The sequence below is a fragment of the Ursus arctos genome, unplaced genomic scaffold, assembly GCF_023065955.2.
Source record: "Ursus arctos isolate Adak ecotype North America unplaced genomic scaffold, UrsArc2.0 scaffold_1, whole genome shotgun sequence".
Classification (NCBI taxonomy): Eukaryota; Metazoa; Chordata; class Mammalia; order Carnivora; family Ursidae; genus Ursus; species Ursus arctos.
In genome coordinates this window covers 49453298-49470366 of record NW_026622763.1, presented here as the reverse complement: position 1 = coordinate 49470366, position 17069 = coordinate 49453298, and the positions used below count along the sequence as shown (strand labels likewise).

General features: G+C 40.7%; 2 protein-coding genes and 1 long non-coding RNA gene across 6 annotated transcripts in view; 2 read left to right on the top strand and 1 right to left on the bottom strand.

The window, feature by feature from the left end:
• The window catches only part of PPIG (peptidylprolyl isomerase G), a 48301-nt gene extending 43708 nt beyond the window's left edge, over positions 1 to 4593 (bottom strand). Inside the window, exon 1 of one of the 4 annotated variants that reach the window (XM_026492596.4) lies at positions 4484 to 4593. The gene's annotated coding sequence lies outside the window, so the exon portion shown is untranslated. Of the gene's footprint in view, positions 1 to 4069; positions 4325 to 4353; positions 4441 to 4483 lie in introns of those variants that run through there. The other 3 variants (XM_026492599.4, XM_026492598.4, XM_026492597.4) reach the window with 3 other exon arrangements.
• Positions 4239 to 12061, top strand: LOC130544784 (uncharacterized). Its single transcript, XR_008961372.1, has 2 exons — positions 4239 to 4627; positions 9578 to 12061. It is a non-coding gene; the product is annotated as an uncharacterized LOC130544784 (long non-coding RNA).
• Positions 12062 to 15138: 3077 nt separating this feature from the next.
• The window catches only part of FASTKD1 (FAST kinase domains 1), a 39106-nt gene continuing 37175 nt past the window's right edge, over positions 15139 to 17069 (top strand). Inside the window, exon 1 of the mRNA XM_048213894.2 lies at positions 15139 to 15213. The gene's annotated coding sequence lies outside the window, so the exon portion shown is untranslated. The remainder of the gene's footprint in view (positions 15214 to 17069) is intronic.

Here is a 17069-nt window from a genome sequence, read left to right as displayed (position 1 = left end):
TAGTTTCATACCTGAAATAAATTCGATATTCATCTTAAAGTAACATGAAGGATGGGAAAGGGGCAGGACAAGGACATAGGCAACTAATCACTAAAACATATGGTAAAGGAAATGGTATTTGCAATTAGGCAATAAATAATGCAGTGATTTATGACATTCAAAGATTTAGAAGTACTCAGTCTTCAAAAAGTAGACAGTAAATCTTTTAAACTATTAAGATTAGCAGGTCTTTGCCCTTTCTGATTCCCTTGGCTAATTCCTCTGTGTCCTTAAAGATTCAAATAGCCATAGTATACCCTCTAGGAACTTCACCTTGACTCTCTAAAGCTTAAATGATCCTCCTTTGTTGAATCTCATTTTCATCATCATAAACTTGTCCGTAAATTCCTCAAATTCAGAACCGTTGTATCTTCAACACCACGCACAGTGCCTGGCCCAGGACTACACTATCAAATGGAAATAATACTAGTAAATCAAGGCATGAGCAGAACTAGACTCTGCCTAAACTTCAGTACCTTCCTTCTATATGTACTGCTTCTCCCATGGAATATTGCTAATTTGTATCTGTAGTCAGTAAATTCTCCCAGAGCCTACCAGTCAGTAACCATCCTCTGAGTCTATTCCATAATTGAAACAGAACCTATTCCCTAGATCTAACTAATTGAGTTGCATTTTACTAATAAAATGTTTCTTTCCTTTCTTAATAAACAGAATTCATTACAAGAGGGAGCACCTTCAGTTCAGGACTAAGAAATAAAGATGGAGGGGCACCTGGGTGGCCCAGATGGTTAAACGTCTGCCTTTGGCTCAGGTCATGATCCCAGAGTTCTGGGATCAGCCCCACATCAGCTCCCTGCTCAGCAGGGAGTCTGCTTCTCCCTCTCCCTCTGCCCTTCCCCTTGCTTCTGTGCACGCTCTCTCTCACTCTCTCTCAAATAAATACAAATCTTTAAAAATAAATAAATAAATAAATAAATAAATAAGGAAAGCTCATCTGCTTAAGTTTAATAAAACAGGTAACAATTTTTACACAAGATTTCCACCTCTAAGTGCAAGCATATTACATTAAACTAATTAAAACCATAGATCTTGAAGATTACTTTCAAAGAAGGCAATGTGACATTCATAACAGCCTCTTCATCCTACCCCCAATATAGTTCAGAGATCAAATGAGAAACGAAAAAAGACTGTTTCAAAAACATTTTAATGCATTTGTGAATATATTGCTAATTAATTAAGCACAAAAGTTAACATCCTGAGGTATCAGAAAAGGCAACTATGCTCTTCTATATGGTGCCCCCCTCGCTTAGTGTCTCTGATTGTCACAAACCACTGTCGTGGTAGAAACATGAATAACAGTCTATAGGCACTTCCTAAATTCTTAAATCCTTTAGAAAACATAAAAAGAGAAAAGCTGTAATGTTGCCAAGTTAGGTGTTAACTAGGATATTACATACTTTCTAAAGATACAATATGAGAGCATAAAACTATGCTTTGTTAGTACCGAATTAAAAAAGCATATACTAACTGGGAAACTCTGCTAACACTCTTAATATCGTACCTGCAATTATTCAAGTTTTTACAACGATAAATGTACACTACTGTCTCCAGAGACATACCTACACCATACAATAGCAACATGTTAGCCAATGTAGTTGTTCCTATATAAATTACAGACTTCTGAAGTTTGGAAGAACCTTAATTTGGTCCAATCTTCTGATTTTATAGATTTGACAAGAGGACTAAAGAACTGAAGTGACTGGAGCAAGGTCATAAGTAGAAAAAAAAAAAACAAGAGTTTTCTGGTTAAGTACTTTAACAGCTTCACTGTAGAAAATAGCTTATTCACAAATATTCCAGATAACGGCTTATTTAATTTTACTTTCTACCTTATGACCATAACGCAATGATGTAGTTATGAATAAACCTTAAGCTAAAGATTATACATAAATAAGAGGACCTTAATATATAAAAAGGCTTCATTCACTTTAAAAAAAAAAATCAATGACAAGGAATCATCATTCATGTTTTAAAAACAACCATTTTAATATTAAAAAAACTGATACCTATATTTACTGGTACAACCGCTTTCAAGAAGAGGTTGGTGATTCCTTTAAGGTACCTCTTAAAAGTGCAAAAGATTGCCTGTCTGGTACTGAAAGTACAAAGTCCCCAGTTACGGAAGTATCTCTGAGTATTTACACAATACTGCCTGTAATAAATTTCAAGATGCAAGATTTGCCCCACAGAAATAAAAATACAGAGTTCTTATAGAAACAGTATATGCATTAAACCAGGGTAAAACCACTGACTCTTAAATAAAAAAAAATAAAAGCTCGGTGCTAATATTAAAGCCAAAAAAAAAGTGAAGTAACACAATGCAGCAGAAACCTGCAACAAACTCTTCAAATCACTTGAATTCATTATTTATGGACTCCTAATACATGTGACAAGTTAGACATCTTAGTATATTGGAATACTAAAACTAATACATTATAATTCTATTGAAATACCCTATTAGTATAAAATAAATAAATAAGGGAAAACATCAACATCTATTTCTTAAAAGCGCAACACTGGAACAATTAATTGCTAATGATTCACACTATTGATGACTAGTTCATACTATTATGAATGGCTACCAAGTTTCTTTTGCATGCAGAATGGATGTTGCCTGATAAAAAACCTAATTTAAAATATGCAAAATATCAAAAGGACAAAAGCTTTACTCAGAGGCCACTGATAACTGCAAGGCCACAATAATAAGCACCAAAAATGAAAGGCCTTTAATAAGTCACAATAAATGTAATGTATGCTCTTTACTTCACTCATAGGAGAACCGCTGACTTTTAGAGAAAGCCAATTTTACACAGAATTTTAACAAACCTGATTATTTATTTTTGAAGCCCACAGCTGGTTACAGACCAAAATAAAAATATTTTATAGATGAAGGAACTGAGGTTCAGAAAGATGGTTGAACTAGAAACAAAACCAATTTTCTAAACTAGGAAGCTTGCATACTTGTACACTGCTGACAGCAGGGGAAGGCAACCCTGACTACAGGCTGCAAAGACAAAAAAAAAAAACCTTAAAAAGCAAACACACACACACACACACACACACACACACACACACACAAAGCACAGAATCCTACAAGACCCTTTGGCATTTTAGGGCACCTATAATTCTGAATAATAAAACCTTAAACGACGTAAAACGAACTCAATTAAGAGAGAAGTAATTTATTATAGAAATAATCCTAAAATGGTTAAAATAAAAAAGGGGGGAAACGGGTAAATTTTCGGATACCTAAAAAATATGAGAGAAGCAGCCATTCTAGATTCCGTGGCTTTTCTGGATTTTACGGCACTATTTCGAAAATGTTCATACACCTCCTCACCCATCATTTTTACGAACCGGCAAATTACTTTTTTAAAATTATTATATATACCGACACACGCACACATATTTTCCCCTCCATCTGGTTTTAGCTACTAAAAGTTAACGGACCCCCAAAAGTCCAGAACATTTCATTGTTTCTTGGTCGTATTTGTCATCACTACTGCAAAAGCTTGGTCCTGAACAGAAAGTACTGCTGTAGAAATAAATCAACGTACAAAATGGTGCTTCTATAACATTTCCAAAATGACTGGGAGTTCTCCATTCCCGCAGACCTCGACTTAGCTCCTTAAAAGACTAAAGATGAGCCAAATTCGCACACTTCCCCCAAGGCATATGGAACTCTGAAGCCATGGCCTTCCTCCTAAAGAGTAATTATCTTCTCCTAAAAGGCCTGCGCTGCTCACAGCTCCTCGGAAACGTGGGTGAACTTCGAGACAGCCCTGGGATGAAAAGGGAAGAGCCTGGATTTCAGTTTTAGTCAAAAGGCCTGTATCACTTAAGTATGTACGATAGCCGCTGTCTGTGCGAGGAAAAGGTCGGGAGTAGGAGGAAAGCCTGTTTTCAGTCTAATCTTAAACCCTGTGATCCAGGCTCCTCGCCCGCAAATCTCCAACCCTAACCTGACAGGACATCAGGTTACTCCTTCCCCACCAATTCTCCCACCTACCCCGCATTAGCGATTAGCCTTACGATTTTGAAGCATCAAAAATCACCCTTGTTCCCTAGAGTTCAGGCCGCCGCCGCTGCCGCCATATTACAGCTTGTGCGGCAAAATGCGTCAGGGAGGGAGGTGTGCGCCCAAGTGAGAGGGCGGGGGCTGGCAAGGGGAGGACCGCTTCCCAGGCCTGGGAGGCACGGCTGGACGCCCTCTCCAGCTGCAACAGCTGCAAAGCCGGAGCTACGGTCCTTGGGAAGGGGGGGGTTCGTTCAGGAACCAGGCAGCCCAGATACCTTGAGGCGAAGACGGTTGACTCCGCCGGGCCTAACGCGTCGGCTCCGCCCCTCGGGCTCTTCCCGCTCTCGTACCCCGGGACTGCTGCAAAGGACGCCACCGAAACAACACGGGCTTCGCGCCACCTACCTACGCCTGTAGTCTTCACTTCCCGGGGTCCGGTCCTTTAAAGCGCTTCAAATCTACCGCCGCCAGAAAAGGCGCTAAAGCCCACTAACCGCCTCCCTCCCCCACAACCCAGTCCCGGCGTGGAGGGAAAGCGTCGCTCAGGAAGTACGTCACCCGTTGGTCGCGTCCCCTGGTGTTCTCTTGCTTGCGTCGCCTAGGCCCTCCCTGGAGTCCTAGGATTTTGGTACCTGTTAAATACCTAGTTCATAGGTGGTAAATGCTTTTGCTGTGAGTTGATTGGGAACGTTTGTAGCCGTCAAAATGCTATATATTTCGTGAAATGAAGTACTTCATTCAGTAAACATTTATTCATCCTCTGCCAGAGTATTGGGAAGGAAGCCCTACCTTTAAGGAGCTTCCAGTTCAGCTTCCAGTTAACGCTGTGACACAAGTTTTAAAAGAAACGAACAAAGTGCTAATTGAGGAAAAGAGGAAATTACATAGGGCATTGACGCTCTCTCTCTTTAAAATTCTCACAGCAACACCATGATATAGGTTATTAATGCTTGTTTTACAGATAAGGAAATCGAGGCTCAGGGAGGATAAGTGCCTCCCCCCGCCCAATACACTCTTCCTAAATACCAAAGCAGATCTTTGACTCCAAAAATCCAGAGCTCTCTAGGTAAAATAGGACATACATTGTGATTTAATTATTTTAAGAGACAAGGGTCCCTAGATTGGGTTAAAAATAAATACCTCTGGTATTTGGAGGGAGGCGGGCTGGCGACAATCCTTGTGGGGATGTGGGGTGAATGAGTTTTGAAGGAACTAGCTAAAGGGACTTAGATTTTGTTATTGTATGAAAGAATGGTAAATTATGGTGATATAATTTTTTCACTCATTTAGGGTAGGTAAATTAATTATTAACAACAGTTGGGCATGTGGTATATGTAAGCATCTTGACCAATTTTAATAGCTGTGAAACTGAGAGGACAATCCCCCTTCATATCCCCATTCCCTCTAAAGGCATTGCCTGTATTGCTGGAGAGCAGCAGCATACCAATTCAAATGCTAATCTCACCCAGAAACATCCTAACAGACATACCCATAAATAAATGTTTAGGTAGCCTTTGGCCCAGTCAAGTTGACACAAAATTATGGGTATTGCACAATTTATTTATCTGTTCTACTTTAGACGGATATTTGTTTTGTTTTTTAGTTTTAGCTCGTATTGAATAAAGCTTCTGTGAACATTCTTGTATCTGGTATATTAGAGAACATATATTTCACTTATATGTTGGAAATATACCAAGAAATGGAATTGCTAGATTTTAGGATATGGGTAGGATCAGTTTCGGTAGATACTGCTGAAGAGTTTTCTGAAGTGGTTGTATACACAATATGCTTATTGTGTATACTTTGTGATTCTAGTATTGGTGCATGCTCTCATTTGCAGATAAACCCAGCTTGAGCTAGCTTAGGTAAAATTGGGAATGTATTGCTTCGTAAACAAAACTGTTGCACAATGTGGTGGCTTTCAAATATCTATACATTCTCTAATGTGACTTTCTTTTAATGAATAGTAAAAGGCAGAGTGACAGTGTGATTTTGGAGAGTAGGTCATAAAAGGCATTTTGATTTCCTCCTTGCTGTGTCTCTTAGATCACTCACTCAAGGGGAAATCAACTGCTATGTCAAGAAGATGCTTAAGCAGACTATGGAGAAGCCCATGTGACAAGAAAGGCTTCTTGGCAGAAATCAGAAAGGAACTGAGTCCTCCTGCCAAAAGCCATGTGAGTGAGCCATTTGGAAGTGATCCTCCAACTCTCCTTAAGGCTTCAGATGACTATAGTCCTTGTTGATATCTGACTTCAATCACACAAGAAGCTGTGAGCCAGAACCACTCAGCTAAACTACTTCTGAATTTCTGGCCCACAGAGACTGTTGGATGATGAATGTTGTTTTAAGTCACTAAGTCTTGGGAAGATTTATTACAATAGCAATGGGTAACTAATACAGAGAAGAAAGAATAGATTGAGTATCAGGGAACTTGTCTCTTGTCTGATTTGACTTACCTGTTTTTTGGCTACATTCTCTAGATTGAAGAGGTTATCTCACATTTTAATAATCTAAGTCCCTGCCAGCTCCAATTATAAAATTCCAGAGAAGTCTTTGATTAACACTGTGGTGACAGCCCCAGAATTTGTGCTCCCACTTACGTAGTGAGGTGTGTTGCTGGGAAGTGTCTGATGTGCCTACATTTTTTTTTAGTTGTCCCCTTGCATCTAAGTGAGATATGATATGTGAATACTTCTCATCAGTGGAAAATAAATGAAAATTATGTATATTACATCCAGGCCAAGCTGGATCCAAAAAGTTTTAAAGCCATGGGAGATTATAAAAGAAGTATAGTTTCCTGAATCTCCATATAGAGAAAATTCCTCCACTGACTAGGGATATCCACGTTGGAATATGATATGATCAAGAAATCAAATTATGTTGCTCTGAAGGGACAGCTGCACCCCAATGTTCACAGCAGCAATGTCCACAATAGCCAAATTGTGGAAAGAGGCAAGATGTCCATCAACAGATGAATGGATAAAGAAGATGTGATACACACACACACACACACACACACACACACACACAATGGAATATTACTCAGCCATCAGAAAGGATGAATACTTACCATTTACATCGACATGGGTGGAACTGGAGGGTATTATGCTGAGCAAAATAAGCCTATCAGAGAAAGACGATTACCATATGCTTTCACTCAAATGTGAAATATAAGAAACAGCATAGAGGATCATAGGGGAAGGGAGGGAAAACTGAATGGGAAGTTATCAGGGTGAAAAACCATGAGAGACTCTTAACTATAGGAAAGAAAGTGAGGGTTGCTGGAGGGGAGGTGGGTAGGGGGATGGGGTAATTGGGTGATGGGCATTAAGGAGGGCACGTAATGTGATGAGCGCTGGGTTTTACATACATCTGATGAATTATTGAACCCTACATCTGAAACTAATGATGTACTATATGTTGGCTAATTGAATTTTTAAAAAAAGAAATCAAATTATGTTGGTTAAACTACTGACATTTGGCTTTATTTATTGACCTAGCATTAACCATCTAGTAGGCCATGGGACTGAAGTACCAGATTTGGCCTGGCCTAGGTCATTTCAGTCTTTGTAGTGTGAAGAATGGAGTCTGATACCAAAAGAGGGGAAGTTGGTGGGCTGGGCTACTACAATTAGCTTACCATTATTTTATTGTTTATTTTTTTGGGAGATTTATTTATTTATTTTAGAGAGAAATAGAGTGTGGTTGGGGGGACGGGCAGAAGGAGAGAAAGAGAGAGAATCCTGAGCAGACTCCCTGCTGGGGGTGGAGCCTTATGCGGGGCTCGATTTCAGAACCTTAAGATCATGATCTGAGCCAAAAACAAAAGTCAGACATTTAACCAACTGAGACACCCAGTCACCCCAATTTATTTATTTTTGTAAACATTTTATTTTTAAGTAATCTCTACACTCAACATGGGACTTAAACTTCCAGCTCCCCAGTCCAGCCTGGCAGTGACGGTCTGCCACCGGAAGCCTCAGAATCTGGAACTCACATATGGGTGGTCCTATACAGCGGTTTTGGTGTTAAGAAAAATCCCATGGTCTTGTTTTGGATCCCGGCTAGAGTTCTCTTCCTCTTGTGTTAGCAGATTCTACAAGGGAGAGGATCGTTGCCCTGGACATTGTCTCTTCCTCTCCCCTCTGGGTTTTTATCCCCAGAGGCTCATTTATGTCTATTCCACTAACCTAGCTTCCCTCACTGGGCAAGCAGCTCAGAGTTCTCCTCCCTGGTAGACAAGTAGCAGTGATGTTGCTCTGGGTGAAAGATCCCAGCTGGAGAGGGCAGTGAGGACCCTGGCTGAGGACCTAGCCGGGGGTGTGTTCACGGAGGGAGGGAGGAGATAGTACAGGTTTGGTGATTGGACCCCACGGTCTGACATGCCCCAGGCAGGCCCTCTGCTCTGCTATGGCTGTTCCTGTGTCAGTAATGGAGCTTTCCAAAATGCCAAGTCTGAATTACAGAATGTCCCTTCTTAGAGCTTCAGATCTGGGCAAGAGAGCACTTTACCATCCTGATCCATGATGTTCCTTCCTGGATCCTTAACACTGGAGAAGTCACAAAATGTTGGAGCAAGAGGGTCCTAGAAGAAACCCATTCACTCATTCATCTGCTCATCCATTCAGGCACTGTGCTAGGCCCTTGGAGCACAAAAGCATTATTTGAGATAGATTTACCGAGCACCCGTTGTGTGCCAAGCCCTATTCTGGGCAATGTGGGGATACAGTGGTGAACAAAAGGAGACAGAGTCTAAGTGTGTCACTGTAGTGCCAAGTAGTAAGGAACGCTATGACAGGGGGCAGGGACTAGGGCGTGAGGGCCGATGCTATCTGAGTTGGGCTCCTTGGAGGAGGCACTCCCAGGAAGACTCCAGCAAAGATGTGAACGTTGATGGAATGCATCTTGACACCAGGTGGAGGAAACAGCAAATGTGAAAGCCTTGAGGCTGGAGCATGCTTTGGCATGAATGAGGTATTCTCTTTCCTCAATAAGCTCACAGTCTAACGAAGGAAAAACACGAGTAAATGATGTTATAAAAGCTGAGGTCATAATAGAAATAGGTTAAAAATTGGTATTAAGATGCAAAAGGAAGAGTAATTGTCAGGGGCTGGAACGTGCATCCGGAATCGGTAACTTGTGATTTGGGCTTTGGAGGTTGAGTAGAAGTTTGCTGGGCAGCTGAGGCGAGAAGGCACAGGGATGACCCAGTGTTTTCAGACACACGAGGTGTGTGGGGAGAGCCACCCACAGTTCCTCCTGCTATTGCATTAGCAGCTTCTGCGAGGGAAAGAACATTCTCTTGGGGTTTTCTCTTTCCTTTTCTCCACCTTTTCCTTTCTCCCAGCCTCATGTAGGGCATTTCAACCTGTGCTGAGTGGAGAGGAAGGCTTAAGACAGGTAGGGGAATTCTATGTCTCAACCAACTCCCTCCCTCCCTCCCTCCCTCCCTCCCTCTCCCTCCCTCCCTCACTTCTTTCTTTTATATTTTTAAAGATTTTGGGGAGTCATGAGGATTTACGCTGCTGCCGGAGATGTGGAAATGCATGCAGAAGTCAAGAGGGTTTTCAGTTGAATTTCTCAACCAAAAGTCACTGGCCTGGAGCCCATCCAGCTGGTAAACTGGATGCAGCAGGTTTTCAGAAAGCCCTCTGAAAACAGCCTCCTGGAAGTCAGCAGCTGAGTTTGGATCTGGACGCACCCTCTAACTGTCAGCTCCAGAGGGCTCTGCCAAGGACTGCCTCTTTCCCCCAGATCTCGCCAGGGGCTTCGGCTGTTCTCCCTCAGAGAACACTGTCTGCCACTCCTGACCCTCTGCCGTACACCTTAAGGACCTGGGCCATCATAGCACCTGGCCTCTGGGAAAGATCTTGAAGCTGCTGAAAATAGAAACTTGTGGACTCATGGAAAAAACAAAAACCACCATTTTATTTTTAAGTAACCTCTATACTCAACATGGGGCTTAAACTCTGAGATCAAGAGTCACAATCTCAGGGCACCTGGGTGGCTCAGTCGGTTGGGTATCTGCCTTTGGCTCAGGTCATGATCCTGGGGTCCTGGGATTGAGCCCTGCGTTGAGCTCCCTGCTTGGTGCGGAGCCTGCTTCTCCCTTTCCCTCTCCTTCTGCCTCTCCCCCTGCTCGTGTGCTCTCTTGCTGTCTCTCTCTCTCTCTCTCTCAAATAAATAAATAAAATCTTCAAAAAAAGAGAGTCACAGACTCTACTGACTGAGCCCGCCCCAACTTACCTTTTTTTAGAAGAATGAAAACTTTTGTTTCTACCACAGAAAAATGACAAATTATTTTTTGTTATTTTCTTCTATATCACCAATCATATCATCAAAAATGTCAAACTTTTCAAAAACACATGTTTGTCGTCACATATATTTTACAATAATATAAGCTATTGTAAAATTTTGAACATTCCATAGAGGTTTAAAAAGAATTGCCCCCTAACCTTTTCCAATTCTTTTCCCTTGAGATATCCAATAATATTCTTTTCTATTCCTGTACTAACACTTAAAACTTTCTCTCCCTTCCTTCAACAAAAATGAGATCCCATCACACATATTACTCTTAAATTGCTTTTGTTTGCATAAAGATATATTATGAACATTTTTTATATCTATATACCATTCCATAGTATGGATATACTACAATATATCCAGCCATTCTTCTCTTGGACATTTCAGTTGTTTCAAGTTTTGGTTAATACAAACAATACTGTAGGGGCGCCTGGGTAGCGCAGTCGTTAAGCGTCTGCCTTCGGCTCAGGGCGTGAGGCTCAGGGCGTGATCCTGGCGTTGCGGGATCGAGTCCCACCTCGGGCTCCTCGGCTGGGAGCCTGCTTCTTCCTCTCCCACTCCCCCTGCTTGTGTTCCCTCTCTCGCTGGCTGTCTCTATCTCTGTCACATAAATAAATAAAATCTTTAAAAAAATACAAACAATACTGTAATAAACATCTTTTACATATATCCTTATATATTGGTGCTTGTAAATCTGCAGGAAAGATAGCCAGAAGTGAGATTAATGTATCTTAGAATACGTGCACTTTTCAATGTGATCTGTAGTACCAGATTAGTATCCTGAAAGTTGAAGCACTTTAAGGTTGTATAAAAGTGGCTCTTTTCCTTCACGAAGGTTGTTTCCAATTTTTTTAGTTTTTGCCAATTTAATGGGTGAAAGAATGGTATCATCTTATTTTGTAATTTCCTGATTACCAATGAGGTTGCCCTTTTTTTAATTGAATACCTTTCTTAAAATTGTAGTAAAATACACAATCTTAGCCATTTTTAAAAAAATATTTTATATATTTAAGAGAGAGAGAGAGAGCGAGCACAGTGGGGTGAAAAGCAGAGGGAGAAGGAGATTTCCCGACAAGCAGGGAGCCTGATGCTGGACGGGATCCCAGCTGAAGGCAGATCATGACCCAAGCTGAAGGCAGAGGCTTAACCGACTGAGCCACCCAGGTGCCCCAGTCTTAGCTATTTTTAAGTGTATCGTTCAGTAGCGTTAAGTATATTCACGTTGTGCAACCAATCTTCAGAACTTTTCGTCTTGCAAAACTGTAGCTTTATACTCAACGAACAACTCCCTATTACCCTTTCCCCACATCCCCTAGCAACCGCTATTCTACTTTTTGTTTCTATGGATTTGACTACTCTAATTACCTCATATAAATGGAATCATACAATATTTGTTCTTTTGTGTCTGGCTTATTTCATTTAGCATAGTGTCTTCAAGGTTCATCCATGTTGTAGCATGTGTCAGAATTTCCTTTCTTTTTAAGGCTGAATAAAATCTCACCGTATGTATATATGACATTTTCTTTATCCATTTATCTGTTAGTGGACACTTGGGTTGCTTCTACATTTTGGCTATTGTAAATAATGTTGCTATGAACGTTGTTATATAAATATTTGCTTAAGTTCCTGCTTTTAATGCTTTTGAGTATTCAGAAATAAAATTACTAGATTACATGATAATTCTGTTTAATTTTTTGAGGAACCACCATACTGTTTTTCTCACAACAGCTACACCATTTTACATTCCTACCAGTAATACACGAGGGTTCCAGTTTCTCCACATCCTTGCCAACACTTGTTATTTTCTGATTTTTTGGTACTAGCCATCCTATTGGGTGTGAAGTGGTCTCTCATTGTACTTAGATTTGCATTTCCCTAATGATAAGTGATGTTGAACATTTTTTCATGTGCCTGTAATCATGCAGAAGTGTCTGTTCAAGTCCTTTGCCCACTGAAAAAAGTTTTTGTCAATAATTTGTGTGAGTTCTTCATATATTCTGGATGCTAATCTCTTACCAGGTATATCATTTGCAAATATTTTCTCCCATCTGTGGGTTGCCTTTTCACTCTGTTGATAGTGTTCTTTGATGAATGAAAGTTTTAAATTTTGATGAAATCAGGGACGCCTGGGTGGCTCAGTGGGTTAAGTGTCTGCCTTTGCCTCAGGTCATGATCCCAGGACCCTGGGATCGAGTCCCACATGGGGCTCCTTGCTCAGCCTGCTTCTCCCTCTGCCTGCTGCTCCCTCTGCTTGTGCTCTTTCTCTCTGGCAAATAAATAAATAAAATATTAAAAAAAATAAATTTTGATGAAGTCCAATTTACTTAGTTTTTTCTCTTCTTGCCTGTGCTGTTGGTGTTATATACAACAAACACATTTTTACTGGCGGAATTATTCCAGGAGAAAAAGCATTCAAGTTAATTTGTGAGTGAAAAAAACAGTCCCCGGTATTGGAGAAACTGGCCTAATGCTCATTGCTAAGACTCACTGTTATTTATTTTTTATTTTTTATTTTTTAAAGATTTTATTTATTTAACAGAGAGAGAGACAGCCAGCGAGAGAGGGAACACAAGCAGAGGGAGTGGGAGAGGAAGAAGCAGGCTCATAGCGGAGGAGCCTGATGTGGGGCTCGATCCCAGAATGCCAGGATCACGCCCTGAGCGGAAGGCAGATGCTTAACCACCGTGCCACCCAGGCGCCCCAGACTCACTGTTATTTTAAACTAATTTGGCAGGGCTTAAAGCATATTGTCCTCCTGTTGGACATAAACAATCTCACAATGTCACACAAAATACCAAAGATTCCCCTCTCCTTAGATGAGTAAATGCTACTTCTTTACCAATCTCAGCTTAATCCCCATGTCAGTCTGCTTTCCTTAGAGTTAGATGTATTAGATGTCCAATCATAGAATTGAATACTCTGCTTCCTTAGAGCACCCAAGATAGAGAAAACCTTTTCTTCCTTAGACTTTCCCCAAAATTACCCAATCAAAGCCCAAACCTGTGATAGTTTCTTTCTAATACTCTTTTACTGAGTAGCTAAATAACTCCCTGCAGTGTGCATTTTCCCTAGCTGCCACAAGTAATAACTGCAGGCTTCTTGTGATTTTTGGCTGAAGGGCATTGACATTTGCTAGGAGGAAATTAAGAGCCACACTTTGTTAATCACTCGTTAGCTCTTGTAAAAGATGCTTCTTCATGATTTAAATCATTAGCTGGAATACAATTATATAGCTATGGACTTAAATTATTACCTTAATTTTGTTCTCAGGTGTGATTTATTCATAAATATGTATCTTATGAATGTCCTAAACTGCAAGTAAAGAAAAAGGTTGCTAACAGTGACCAAACAGAAAGGGTTTCCTTTCCTTACATAAACAAGATTACAAAGGAAGGCAAGCTTCTGGTATTTATTTCTTAGGCCAGTCTCCTTACAATTCTGCAAACTGGTGAGAAGGAGATGAACAGGTCCCAACAGTGAAGAAACTGTTCTGATGCTATCATTTAGGCCTTATTGTTGCCAGGAGCTGGTCTGGCACTCATAGCTCAGCATTGGTGTTCTGTTGAACAATTGCACAGAACAGCAACATGAGACAAGGCCACTGTCTGGCTATGATGGAACAAGACAAAGACAAGACCATTCCATAATCATACAGAACTGAGACCAAAACAAGAACAGTGTCCAAATCACAAAAAATGACCAAACATCTACCTGTCCTGGCTATTATGAGTGACTGTTCCCTCTTTATCAAATAAAGCTGTAACCTCTCTTCATTCCTCCTGCCTTATAGACAAAGTTTATTAAGATACCAGTAATGGAATTATCCGTGCTTCTTCATGGTATCCAATCCAGAGAAAAGCACCCTTACCCTCCCCCAAATCACTTAACACAGGGCTAAATACCATAATAAGTTCTTTCTAACACCTTCTTAATTTGACATCCCTTGGGGTGTGTTCTGCTTCATTGCAACTGATCAGTAATCCCAACTTTAACTATAGGTCTTTGACTGAAGGGTATTGACACAGGTTATGCCTAGTTTCATCCCTATGCTTTTTCTGATGTTTGTTCTGAAACTCTATCTATTCTGTGCATTAAGGTCAACCTCAATCTTCAAATTTGTTATCAGTTGATCTGCTTCCAAACAATCTAAATCAGTGCTATTCAAAGTGTGTTCTGCCATTAGTGGTTGTCTATGGTGTTGGAGGTGGGGGATGGGAAGTAACTGCTATTGGTTAGCTGGTTTCTTTTTGGACTTATAAAAATATTCTAAAATGAATTGTGGTGATGCTCCACAATGCTAAATTAGGAAAAACGTTGAATTGTACACTATAAATGGGTAAATTGCTTGTTGTGTAAATTATTTCTCAATAAAGCTGTTTAAAAAAATGTATGGTCCCAAACACTGGCCTCACCATGACACAGGGCAGAAATTGAGAGTAAGAGTTTACTCTTAGAGTCATTTCACAATTGTTTGATATATGTTGAATATTGTAAAAAACAAAAATCCACATGTGTTTTTTTCCCTGTTTACCTTTTCAAATATTTCATTTTCTAAATATTCATTTTTTATTATTTATTATTAAAAAAAACAGTCTTCCATGGACTGGGAGAAAACCTTATGACCTAAAGGACCTATAACTTCAACAGTTCAAAATGTGTTGTCCCAGTGTCTTTCAATGTAGAACTACAATGCCCAGAATTCCCCGCGAATGCGTAAGCGACGTCCATTCGGATTGCCTCGCCGCTACGTCTTCTGGGGCCTGTAGCACAGCACGCCGTGCTGTCCCGGCATTTTTTCCGGGTTTGGGGACTGGATCATCAGAGGAGAGGTGATGTCTCTCGAGGAAAGGCTGCAAACTATGGGATATGGGGGGACGGGTGGGAACGAGACAACCGAGCCTTTTACATCACTTGTTGGGGACCAGAAATAGCCTTGACTTATGAGCCCATCGTGACCAGCCTTCCCCGGAATCCTCCGAAAATTTGGAGGTTGTTGAGGGAAGAACTTAACCCGCAAGCCAGGGCCGGGTAGCGGCGGCAGGTTTTCTTCCGCCCATCACGTTTTCGGTCCCAAGATGCAGGGTATTGGGTTTCCCAGTGGTTGGAGAAGGGCAGAGCTGAGCCCACTCCTAGTGCGGACGCGGGAGATCACTTTCATTGGTTCAGGGCTTACTGTGCGCCCAGCGTGGAGAAATGCTTGTCATTTACCCAGGGTGTCACTGTTTACCCTGCACTCATAGTCCCAAGTGCCCTCCTTTGGTTAAATGACTTCCCCAAGGTCATTTATCTGGGGGCAGAACGGGGGACTTGGCACGTTGGTATTCTAGTCATTGAGCTGCTTTCGTTTTCTGTTGTGGGTAGACCGGAGAATCTTGAAGGTACTCTTGCTATGTACAGGATTTTTGTGTATGTGTGTGACCCAGGTTGGCTTGGGTCAGCATGCTGTACTGATAGCCACAAAGTACCAATACTGTCTTCTTTTCTTTTCTTTTCTTTTTTCTTGTGAATGGACAGCTTCGCATAGCCATAGAGAGGAGTCTGAGGCAATCTTAGTATTGGTTTTGTTGATGTCAGGAGGTGTTCCAAGTGGAAAGAATGGAAATAACAGGGTGATAACCTCAGCTTCACAAGTACTAGAATAGTTTTTTAACCTTTTTGAAAATAGCTTTTCTTACCCGTAAAATGCAAATGATAATATCTGCCTGATAAGTTAGTTCAGAGAATTTAATAGGATAATATATTTTAGAAGTCCTTTGTGAAAGTTGCAGAAGTGTTAGATGCTATGATTTTAGTCCCAGCTTTTCTGTTGTTACTCAAGTAGAAATATAAACATTTATAATATATTTCTAAAATAGATATCCTTTTTCATTATTATCTTTGTTTCTTATATTACTTCATCATGTCTTGATACATTTCTTGATTTCTTTATATTTCCGATTGGAGCTTTAATCATCTTGCTTATTGGTTTCAACTGATCTAAGATCAGTAGTGACTAAACCATTTGAGTTCTTTTTAGAGTACCAGAAGAAAGGAACGAGAAATTATGCTGAAAGTAAATATACCAGAAATTATCCTTCTGAAAAAAATTTTTAGAAAAAAAATTTATTTATTTATTTTAGAGAGAGAGAGAGTGTGCGCATGCAAGCGGAGGGAGAAGCGGAGGGGGAGGGAGAGGGAAAGAATCTCAGGCAGACAGGGTGCTAAGGGCAGAGCCCGGTGCTGGGCTGGATCCCACTACCCTAAGATCATGACCTGAACAGAAACCGAAAGTCAGTCACTTAACCAACTGAGTCACCCAGGTGCCCCTGAAAATATTTATTTATTTATTCATTTATTTTGTAAAAGGTTTTATTTATTTGAAATAGAGAGAGAGCATGAGTTGGGGGTTGGGGGCAGAAGGAGAGGGAGAAGCAGGCTCTCCACTGAGCAGGGAGCCAGAAGCAGGGCTTCATCCCAGGGGTCCTGGGATCATGACCCGAGCCAAAGGCAGATGCTTAACCAACTGAGCCCCCTGAAAAATTTTTTAAAAAAAAATGTATGGCTCTGAATTAATGGCTGTTCCTTGTAAAAATGTTAAAGGTGATCTATTTATTTATTGCAAATAGTTTGACTCATTTGTTTAAAGAGATGGTTCCGAGTTTAGGATTTTTTTCCCTTCTGCTTTTGTTGTCAAATTTGAAAACTA